Source organism: Callospermophilus lateralis, chromosome 6 (genome assembly GCF_048772815.1).
Source record: "Callospermophilus lateralis isolate mCalLat2 chromosome 6, mCalLat2.hap1, whole genome shotgun sequence".
NCBI lineage: Eukaryota > Metazoa > Chordata > Mammalia > Rodentia > Sciuridae > Callospermophilus > Callospermophilus lateralis.
In genome coordinates, this window is record NC_135310.1 from 107,905,769 (window position 1) to 107,918,378 (window position 12,610).

At 32.8% G+C, this 12,610-nt stretch overlaps 1 protein-coding gene and 1 pseudogene across 2 annotated transcripts in view; one reads left to right on the forward strand and one right to left on the reverse strand.

The window, feature by feature from the left end:
- Cd2ap (CD2 associated protein) overlaps positions 1–12,610 on the reverse strand; it is a 112,096-nt gene that overhangs the window by 79,209 nt on the left and 20,277 nt on the right. The window lies entirely within an intron of this gene.
- On the forward strand, positions 12,278–12,556 carry LOC143402566 (small ubiquitin-related modifier 2 pseudogene; annotated as a pseudogene).

Genomic DNA, 12,610 nt, shown 5'->3' on the forward strand with positions numbered 1-12,610 from the left:
GTTTAAATGTAGATTTTGATTAAGTAAGGGCAAGGATATCTAATGCTGCTGTTCAAAGAGGCAAAGGTTTAGAGATAGTCCATTTACATTTACTTCAATTCATACATACCCACAGTGAGCAGTTTTCAAATAGACATGGAATAAATGAATTCCTACCTTCCTCCTAAGTTTTATTTGACCTTTAAAACAAAAACACAGGACTAGGTGTAGCTCAGTAGCAGAGCTACTAAGAGGATGTGATTAGAATGTGAGGCCTTGGGTTCAATTCCCAGCACCACTCTCATTCCAGGAAAAAGAAGGAATGTCTTCCTTAACTAAACTTTTAATATGTTGTGCCTAAACTGCTGTTTGAGAAAAAAACAGAACAAACAAACAACAACAAAAAAAAAACCAGCAGTTATGATTCAGGTGGAAGTGAACAAAGATGAAAATCATGGCTAAATTCTCAAACTACTAAATTTAGCTCAACTGCAGATTAGCCATACCTAAATAACTAAATTTAGATCTATAAGGTTGTAAAGGTACCATATCTTTAGATTTATTACATGAAGTAGTTCTATCATAACTTTTAAGTAAAATTTAGACAAAATTTCTATTTACAGCTGAAAACATCCAAATATGGTAAGGGAGCCAGGAAGGAATTTCAACAAGTTTCTGAAAATGGATGCATAGCTTTCTTATGAAGGCTTCTGCCTTTATCAGCTTATCAAATTGCTCTATAGAATCCCCAAAGACCAAAAACAGATTACAAAAGGGCTCATATATAATGCAGGGCTAAAAATAGAAGAATTAATCTCTATATAGAAGCGCTGAGAGCCATAATCAACTAGAGTAATTCAATAAGACAAACTGTTTTAAAAGCTATGCATTTTTCTCTTGAAGCAAAAACCTAACATTTAAACTACAAAACAATAAACAAACCAGTTTGAGGAAATTTATAGCTAATAGAATTATAGATTATTGCTGGTTTCGCAGAACAATTACTGAGAAATTTATAAGTTACTCACAGGACCAGGCAGTTTATGACCTGCTAATTCCAAAATAATACTCTAAGTCCTTGGGGAGTAGGCTGGGAGGACACGACTCAATAGCTTTTTATTTACTAGTTATTTGTTATCAAATATAAGCAGACAATAGTTTGTCATGAAAGACTATGATAACTAAAAAATAACTCCTAGAATAAAGAGTCAGAGCTAAAGTAAATGAAGAGGGTGTTATGTTATATCCAGGAAAACTGATGGAATAAACAAATACATTAAGGACAGTAGAAGCCATGTTTTTCAAGCTTTTCTAAGACAGAGAAGAGGGTTACGAACATATAAAAGGAAAAAGCCAGATTCAATCTTGTGATATTCAACTGTAAGAAATTATCAGTGTGAATCTATAGTTCCAATACACAGATATAAACGTCTATATGCATATATGTGTATGTTTATATATATATACACACATATTATATATATACACACATATATACACACATATTATACATATATATACACACACACATATATACATACATAGATATATATACACATATACACACATATTCATTCACAGAACACACACACTACTTCTGTCCATTAAATTGACCTTAAATCAGTGACACTCCAGTGGCAATGAGCAAACCTAATGCAAAGATTTAATAAATATCACTTTCTACAAAAAGCAATCAGGAATCTGGGGGAAAATGATCCATTCCAGAGGTAGGCAGGAAAGTACAAGATAAGCCTGGAACATTGTGTCGTGCCAGAAAAGCAAGGAAGTTCTCTAACGAATGAAGTGCTATCACACAGATACAGAAAAGTGATATCAAAAGGGTGTCTCCTGTTTAAATTAGAACAGTTTGAGCATCAAAATAATGAAATTAACAGAATATATCCTGCTCAATAAAATAAGCCTGTACAGATTATAAATCAACATTTTTTTTTCATGGTGCTGGGGATTCAATCCAGAGTACTCTACCATTGAGCTATATCCCCAGACCTTTTTATTTTACTTTATTTCATTTTATTCTTTTTTTTTTTTTCCCCAGACAAGGTGTCACTAAATTATCTAGGCTGACCCTAAATTTGTGATTCACCTGGTCTCAGCTTCCTGAGTAGTTGGAATTACAAGCATGCACCACCATGGACCAGCTTTAATTTCTTAAATCTTATGGTTGTGTTGTGATTATGTGGAAGAAGGTATTGGTTTGTAAGAAATACACAGTAAAGTATTCAGGTGAAAGATATCAGAAAAAAAAAATCCTTATCCTATATATCTGACTTTTCCAAACTCAGTGATTATTTCAATATTTGAAAAATTCAAAACATATGCAACGAATTTATATCTTTAAATTGATGTACTTAAGCATATAAAGTAATGAAATGATATAAAAACAAAATGAAATTATATGAAAAACAATAAAAAGACTTTGATTATCTTTCAAATTAAATTTTAAAGGAGACAAATCCAAAAAAAAAATATTCCCAAAAGGGTAAAACAAAGAGACAAAGAAAATACGAAAACAAAAACTCAGGTGATCAATCCAACATCCAATTAAAAGTTCAAGGAGAGAAGAAACTGGAGAATTAATAAAATAAATAAGAAAATAATACAAAGCTAACTGAAACAAATCTTCAAACAGGACTGTGAGAGTTCAGTACAATGAACAAATAAAGATTTGCCTGTATGTAAAAATCAATAAGAATAAAAAGATCCTACAAAACTCTAAGAGGAAATAAAAAGTTCATTCACAAAGAACTGAGAATCAAGTTAGAAAACTTGTCATTAGCAAGTTTTCTAGAAAAAAATTTCTAGAAAAAAATCATTGAAGTGCTGAAAAAAAAAAAAAATCATTCCCTATTCTGCCAAACTAGCAAGCAAGCATAGGATATAACATTTTCACACAGGCAAAGAAAAAGAAAATTAACTCCCACATATGAAATTACAAAATATTATCCAGGAAAATAAAAATATGAAAGAAACAGTAAGACACAAAATCCAAGAAACAGTGGAGCCAAAGAGTAAGAAAATAAGTGCTAAATAGCAACTATGCATCAAAACTAAGAAAAAAATCCACCTAGACTGAAATGAGGCAGAAAGCACTAGGAAGAATCTGGAAGTCAAGAGGAATGGAGGATAGACTATGAAACAGTACTATCTTACAAACTCAAAGAAACAAAGAAGTCAGATAGGAGATAAGCACTAAAGCCTACTGAAATTTTCTGGAAAGGCAAAAAGTTATACAATGTTGAATACATTAATCATCATACACTACTTGGCTACAGAGTAAAAAATATCTACATGGCCCTAATAATGTAGAAACTAATTATTTTAACTTTGATAATCAAATTACTTTATAACAAAACAAATGAACTTATAGTTGCAGATAAAAATGTAAATGTTAACATCCTAGATATTAAAAAGGACATAATACTTTAAAGAGACTGAAAGATCAAAGTTGGTAAAGAGAAGAATAGAGGTATCAATATCTTCATAATAAAAGTGTAAATCCACAAATATAATATTAGTTGCTGGAGAAGAAATAAAGTGTATCTCTTGGTAAGGTATCCAATAAGAAACTGGAACTGTCATAAGGTACAAGGAGAAAAGATATGACTATAAATGTTAGGGTTTAGCAATGAGGCATCCTTTAAAAGTTCATGTGTGAGACAATGCAAGAAAACTTTAGGTGAAATAACTGAGCGTCTTAATCAGTGGATTGATACACTGATACGGGTTAACTGGGCAATAAATGTAGGTAGGGAGGGTGTGGCTGGAAGAAGTAGATCATTGGGGGCGTGCCTTTATGGTTTATATTTTGTTCCTGGTGAGAAGGAGCTCTCTCTTTGCTTCCAGATTGCCTTGTCCTAAGCCGCTTTCCTTTGTCATATCCTTCCACCATTATGTTCTGCCTCACCGTGGGCCCAGAGCTATTAAGTTGGCCAGCCACAGACTGAATTCTGAAACCATGAGCCAAAATAAACTTTCCTCCCCTATATTGTTCTTGTCAGGTCTTTTGCTCACATAGATTAAAAAAAGCTAACTAAAACGGTAAGTAAACCAAACCTTTACCTATCATGTTAACAAGATTAATACAAAAGTAAAAGTATCAAATCAAAATTAAGAGTAGAAACTTATTAGGAATATAAGAGCCAAAAAACTTAAAAATTTATATATTTCAAATTTGTTTCCCTTTGGAGAATGCAGAATAGAGATCAATGAATCAAGAAATTACTATTTTTCATTATAAGTCATTTGAATGTTTTTGATATTAATTAAACACAGATGTTATCTTGATAAGGTTTTTCTAAGCAAAAACAGTAAATACTAAAGTGACTTGTTCAGTATTATGGCAAAAGTGTTTATAACACATAATTTCATGTATTATAACAAGAATTTCAATGAATCAAAATCTATTTTATTTCTCTTAGGGAAAAATACCATATAGATAATACAATAAGGTTACATTCTAACTTTTAAACATATATTTAGGCCTATAATGTTTTAAAGGGTTACAAAACTTGTATAGTAACAACATACTTTTGTAAAAGAAATAGAAGTATACACAGGAAAATGTCTGAAGAGCTACATGTCAAATGTTAATAGAAGAATTTGAGATGCTGTTGTTATCAACTTTTACTTTATGTGTAATAAAGAATTAACCTTACCCAAAAGAAAGACCTGGAAAGACCCTCGTCTCCTGAGAGGGCTTGCTAGGAAGAATGTCTCCTTTAACTAGGAACTTTATGGTTCCCTGGGAAATTTTGTTTACCTAAAGATCACATCAAAGAATCTAACAATGTGATTATGCTGGGAGCTTTGGTGGATTCATTATCAGTTCTACCTTCAGAGGGGCTAAAACCCAAAGATCAGTCATATAGGCAGTCAACCATATCTCATCAACAAAAATTCTGAACACCAAGGCTCAGGTGATCTTTCCTTGTTAGCAATACTCTTTGGGTGGTACTACCTATCTTTGCAGAGAGGAATTAAGACTCCCACAATTCCACAGAGAGGATGACAAGATAGAAGCTCCACATTTGGAACTTTCACAGACTCTGTCCCATGCTTCTCTTTCCTTTGATGATTTTAATCTGTATCCTTTCATTTTAATAAACCCTAACCAAAAGCATTCACTGAGCTCTGTGAGTCCTTCTAGCAAATTATCTGACATGAGGGAGGCTGTTTGGGAAACCACCAAACTACTGTTGGAGTCAGAAGTAACAGGCGGTATTATAAAACTGCAATGCCTATCTCAGCATTTTTCTACAATAACTAAGTCTTAATTAGATAAAAATAAGTTACTAAAAATACTAATATTCACCAGACAGTATGTAGAAATTACATTACTGAACAACTAGCATGCAAGCTATCATTTCAAAAATCAAAAATCTCCATATTTGGGAAACTCACATAATTCATCATTTCATTGAAAACTGGTAAACTCCTAGGAAAATTAACTAAAACCTTTCCACTATAACAATTATGTTTAATGGATTAAACAAAGTTTGTACTCATTGTTTTCTTAAGGTAAACAAATAACACTGACTAAATAAAACATCTAGAGAAAAAAGGGGAGAAAAATGTATACATCCAAAAAAAATCACCTCACAAGGTAAAAAAAAAAAAAAAAAAAAAAAAAATCCATGGTATATACAGACTTATTTATCACTAATGGTTCTCTACTGACTTACTCTTCTGTCCAACCAATCATGTAAGTATAAAACCTGGGATTGTCAACTGCCCATATTTCGTTCTAATTGAAATTATTACTGAAAGAGAAAGTAAAATTATGTTGTTATAATTGTTCAGATCTTTTGGTCATAGTGACCAAAAAAAAAGCTGATAAAAAAATTAGTAGATTAAATCTTTATCTATCATATTAACAAGACAAAAAAAATGTAAGTATCAAATTAAATGATATTGTTATATTGTGCACATGTACAAATTTTTATATAATAGCAAATCCAACCATAAGGTACAACTATAATGCATCAATAAAAATTGTGGAAAAAATATAAGTTACTTAGCTACTTAAAAACAAGGTCTAAAGAAAGCAACCAAAAGTAATTATATACAGTGTGAGTATAAATTTGAAACCTAGATATAAATTATATTTAGATATATAACAGTTGGGCACAATAATAATATGTGGATGTATATTATTTACTATTTAATATATTATTTAATAGATTTCTTAATATTTATATATTAAATAAGTGTATTTAATATATAATATTTATAAGTTATAAATTTAAATATTAGTATTTGGATATATAATAAATAGTATCTATTATATTACGTTTAATAGTATATATTATTTGGATATGATATATATTTTTACATATAATATTTGAATATATGATTAGATTAGGATATAATCTGTATCACATTTTAGCATTTTTGTGATTTTAGCATTTTTGTGATCTATAAGTGTTAAAAAGATTTTTGAAAAGTTACCAGTGGACTTGAAGAATACTAAATAAATTTGGAAAAATTCATCCTGGAAAGGATACGAAAAAGAAGATGAATTTGAAAATTAACTTAAAAGTATCTAAAAACTAAAAATATAATAATAGATAAAGCTGGATCCCAGAGACGTAACTATCATCCTCAGGCTACTCTTACCCTGGGAGACATCTAACAATCCTAACAATCCTAAAGATATGATTGAGAGTCTAAGCTGCCCTTCAGAAGCTTTGACATTCTATGGTACAAAATTGGAGTCTAAGGCCTATCAGGGATAGTATCTCTGAGAAACCACATGCAGTTTGGGAAAAACACAAAATAAATGCACCCAAACACAGTAGTCCAGCTTAAAGTTACTTAGATGACTCAGGAAACCTCAAGAATTGAATGTGGACACAAGTGGACAAAGACGAAAGAGAAGTAACCATAATCCTCTCCAAGGGAAGATATTCTAAACTGAAAATTGTGTCAAGGAATATTGTTAAATTTACAAGACCCAGAGACCACGTAAAGTGATAAAACACCATAAATATGTAAATAGAAGAAACACTCCAATGAAATCCAGATACTGGACTCATCACATACAGATTTTAAAACAATGACATTTACTATTTTCACAGCTATAAAAAACTTCAGCTTGAAAAACTGACACCTCGTTAAAATGTATAGACATTTAGACACCAAACTTGAGAAAGAACCACATAGATAACCTAGAACAGAGAAAGAGAATAACAAAAACCAGGAATTCAATGGATGAATTTGAAAATATAACACAGCTTCCAGGTGCAGTGGCACATGCCTGTAATTCCAATGACTCAGGAGGCTGAGGTAGAAGGATGGCAAGTTCAAGGCCAGCCTTGGTGACTTAGCAAGACTCTGTCTCAAATAAAATTGTCTTAAAAAAATTTTTAAAAAGATAGGCAGGAGGATCACAAGTTCAAGCCCAGCCTCAGCAACTTAACAAGACCCCTTAGCAAGACTCTTTCTCAAAATAAAAAATAAAAAGGCCTGGGAATATAGTTCATAGTAAAGGAACACTGAGTTCAATCTCCAATGCCAAAAAAAAAAAAAACTAGCTAAACAGAAACTAACCAAAATGAAGTCAAGAGACAAAAATATGAAAAACACTGAAAAGAATGTACGAAACACAAAAGACACAAGACCATCTAATGTGTTTAATGGGAATGCCAAAGAAATGAAAAGTCAATCATCTGAAAACTTAATGGCTATGAATTCAACAGATTAAAAAAAAAAATCCAAACCACAGATTCAAGAAGTTAAAGCAATAGCAAGAATTTCAACTAAAAAATAAATATTAAAAAAAAAAAGGAAGAGGGCTGGGATTGTGGCCCAGGGATAGAGCGCTTGCCTAGCATGGGCAGGACCCAGGGTCAGTCCTCAGTACCACATAAAAATAAAGGCATTGTGTTGTGTCCATCTACACCTAAAAAAATAATTTAAAAAAAAAAAAGGAAGAAAAAATAAAGATACTTCTGATAAATCAGACTGGGAGTTTGCCACATTAAAAGAAACCAAAGTATGTTTTGCTCTGAGAAGAGCAAAGGAAAGCAAAAAAGATAAAATATTAAAAATGTTAGAGATGTAAAAAGGAAAGAAAAGCAAAAGTGGTAAATATGTAGATATACAAACACCGAATAAATAAAACAATAACATAAAGGAAATTTAAAATATAGAAGACTAAAATAATTACAACAGCAACAAAACCAGGGATTTAAAAGTGTTAGAAGTTACTTCCATAGTATAGAAGAATAAATTGTCATTTAACATTATAAGAATGGATATAGTAATCACTAAAATAAGAGAATAAAAATGCCAAACACGGAGGGAAGGATAACTAGCATTTTTACCTCCAACATGTTAAAAAAAAGGTTGAAAGTCATCCCTCCTACCCTTTCAATAAGAAAGAAGCTAAGCAAACTGAAAATTAATAATCATTCTCAAACCCACCAGAAAATTGAGGAAACAGCCACTGCCACATCAAGATCCAGAGAGTCACAACCAGGATGTACTTATCTGAAGACTCTATGTGAAGAGTTCTTGGGGACCCCAAAGATAGCAGAAGAAATAAAAACAAGGACACTAGAGGAATTTAAACTCTTTGAGACCTTCTGCTAGAGGAACCATTAAATACAGTCCAACTTCTAACTAGATAAATCTAAAACTTCACGATAAAGACTTACCTCAATTCCTATTACCTAATATATCATATTTAGCTTTCAAAAACTACAAGTCATGCTAGAAAGGCAAGTAAAAACAAAAGCCAAAAAGACAAAGCAAGCATCAAAACCAGACTTGGAAAAAACATTTTCTTAAATTATCAGTCAGGGAATTTATGATAACTATGACTATTATTCTAAAGATGATAATATAAAAAGTAGGCAACATGCAACAACTCTAAAAAAAATCAAAAGGAAATGCTAAAAATCAAAAACATAGTTACAGAAATAATTACTTCTATTTATGAGGTTATCTGTAAACTACACAAACAGTCAAGGACAGAATCAAAAAGCTTGAAGTCAATAAAATTTCCCAAACTGAAATGTAATGAGAAAAAAGAACTGCAAAAAACAAACAAAATAGAACATCCAAGAATATCAAAACACTTCATGTAACCTACATGTAACTGGAATTCCAGAAGGAGCAGAAGGAAAAAGAGTACAAGTATTAAAGTAATAATGGCAAGAATTTTCCACAACTAATAATATGCACCAAATATTTATCTCCTTCCCTTCCTCCTTCTCCCCAGTGCATGCGGAAGCGCACATGCACACAAAAACAAAGCCAGAAAACTCAGAATCTTTTTTTTAAAAAAAGGTATATACCTAGACTTATGATATTTAAACTGGAAAAAAAAAAAAAGGGAGAAAATCTTGAAAGAGGTCATCAGGGGAAAAAAGAACACCTTACCAATAAAAGTACACAAGAATTAAAACAGTTTACTTGTTAAGAGATCACAAAAGCAAGAATATAATGGCAAAAAACTATTTGAAGTATTGAAAGAAAAAACACCAAACTATAATTCTATATCTGATAATATTAGTTAAAGACAAAGTTAAGGAAAAAATAATTCATTACCAGCAGACCTGCCACAAAAGAAATGTTGAAAGAAGTCATTGGGCTGGTAATCTGGTTCAGTGGTAGAGAACTTGCCTAGCTTGTATGTGGATTCCCAGTGCCATTAAAAAAAATTTATAAAACTAAAGAAGTTCCTCAGAGCAAGGGGGAATATATCCATAGATAGATAGAGACAAAACTTGAATCTAGTGGGCTGGGGCTGAGGCTCAGTGGTAAAGCCTTGCCTAGCATGTTTGAGGCACTGGGTTCAATTCTTAGCACCACATATAAAAACAAATAATAAATGAAATTAAAAAAAAAAAAAAAAAAAAAAAAAACTTGAATCTAGCCAGGCACGGTACTACACACCTGTAATCCCAACAGCTTGGTAGGCTGAGGCATGAGGATTACAAGTTCATGGTGAGCCTTAGCAACTTAGCCAAACCTTGTCTCAAAATAAAAAATAAAAAGTGCTAGTCATAAAACATCCTTGGGTTCAATCCCTGGTACAAAAAAAAAAGAAAAAAGAAAAAAAAAAGTGAATCTATATAAAGTTAAAAAAAAAAAAAAAACAGAAGGAAAAACTAAAGGCAAACAAATTCTTTTATTTTTCTAATTCTTAATTTTCTAAAAGTTAACTATTTAAAATCATAATAGTTGCAATGTATTGGGCACATGAATAAGCGAAATGAATGACAGCCATAGACTACATATGAACAAACAAAATAATAACAATGCAAGTCATAAGAGATAGGAGGAGGAACTCGGAATACTCTGACCAATACACATGAAGTGTTGCAGAGTTAATTTAAAGGTATATGAAATTAGTTTTAAACATATATTGCAAAATCTAGGGAAATTACTAAAAAATATTTTAAGTATAATTTATATACTAAGATAGGAAATAGAACAGAATTATTAAATATTCTAAGGTGACTACCCCATACAGAATAGCGCTCAGTTGATCAGGATCACAGGGCAGCTAGGGTGCCGCAAGCCCAGAGTGAACCCAGTGCTGCGGAGAAGAGTCCCAGTAGTTGGGGCCTGGTGGGCAGAAGAAGTGACGGGAGAGAGACCGGGAGCAACCCCAAAGAGACTGGGATTGGAGAGGCAACTGGCAGGGGAGGGAGAGCCGCCTCACAAAGATTGCTTCCCCCACCCTGAGGGCAGTGACTCACCTGGAATGCACAATACCACCTACTGGAAGAGAAAAAAATAGAATTCTAAGAGTGCATTTATTTTTCTTTTTCCTTCTTTCCTTTTTTCTTTTTATCTTTCTCTTCTCTCTTTTCCTCTTTTTTCATTCCTTTTTCTCTATCTGTTCTCCCTTTCTTTTATCTTTGTCTTTTCTTTTTACCTTTCTTCCTCCTTCTCTTCCTCTCCCAACCTCCCAAGTGTTACTATTTCTACTACGTGTAAATTACTAAAGGCAAATAGGTGATTGTTTCTATGATTCTTGTTGTCCTCCCAAGTACTTAGCCACCCTAAAATACCTCCTGTCTATTCTCCTGTTAATAACCCCCTTCATTAGAGTTCTCCTCCAAAGTAGCTAAGATATATTAACCCTCATACCCTCACATCTTTCCCAAATATAAAGTCCTACACCTGACCCTCAGTTCTCTATATGCCACCAGAATCTGTATATCTTTGATGATGCTCATGAATATATTTTAAATGAATATATTTTAAACTGTAACTGAATCCAACATCTCTAGACATTGTCTCCCATCACAAAGGAGAGATCTCAGTACTATACAAGAGCAACAGAAATTTATAGAAGAAAAATAAAAACACAACAGTCACAGAGCTGGAAAGAAACGCAAGCAACATGAAAAAACAAGGAAAGAAAAGGTCACAAACAATGCAGGACAACTCAAAAATAGAGGAGATTAATAGCTATAGCAGAAAAAAATTTCAGATAAAGATTTCAAGATATACATGGTTCAGAAGATCTAGAGTCTTAAGGAGGACTTTAGACAGCAAATGCAGACAATGAAAGATCACTTTGACAATGCATTACATAAACAAATCCAAGAAGCAAAAGATCAACTCTACAGGGAGATAGAGGTTACACACACACACACACACACACACACACACAAACACAGAAATCCTGGAAATGAAGGAAATAATAAACCAAATTAAAAACTCAAATGAGAGTATCACCAGCAGAGTGGAACACTTAGAAGTCAGAACATCAGACAATGAAGACAAAGTATATCATCTCAAAAGAGCGTAGACAGCACTGAAAGGCTGATAAGAAACCACAAACAGAACATTCAAGAAATTTGGGATAACATAAAGAGACCAAATTTAAGAGTTATTGGAGGAGAGGGGAAGGGGGAATAGGAAGGGGAGCAGAATAAAATAGACATTATTATTGCTGTACGTATATAGGTGACTGTATGACCAATGTGATTCTGCAACCTGTATAATCAGAAAAATGAGAAATTATACCCCATTTGATTCAAATATATGAATTGTCAAGATCATTGTACTGTCATATGTAGCTAATAAAAAATTTTAAAAAAAAGTTATTGGGATAGAGGAAGGTATAGAGGTCCAAACCAAAGGAATGAGCAACCTCTTCAATGAGATAATTTTAGAAAGCTTTCCAGACATGAAGAATGAAACAGAAATCCAGGCCTCCTTCTTCTGCCGCTCCTGGAGCTGCTTGTGTGCTCATTCGGTGCGGACCTGGTACCTCTTTTGTGAAGCGGCAGCTGAGGAGACTCCGGCGCTCACCATGGCCGATGAAAAGCCCAAGGAAGGAGTCAAGACTGAGAACAACGATCATATTAACTTGAAGGTGGTGGGGCAGGATGGTTCTGTGGTGCAGTTTAAGATTAAGCCACTTAGTAAACTAATGAAAGCATATTGTGAATGACAGGGTTTGTCGATGAGGCAGATCAGATTCCGAATTGACGGGCAGCCAATTAATGAAACAGACACACCTGCACAGTTGGAAATGGAGGATGAAGATACGATTGATGTGTTCCAGCAGCAGACAGGAGGTGTCTACTAAAAAGGGAACCTGTTACTTTACTCCAGAACTCTGTTCTTACAGACCAAGAATACA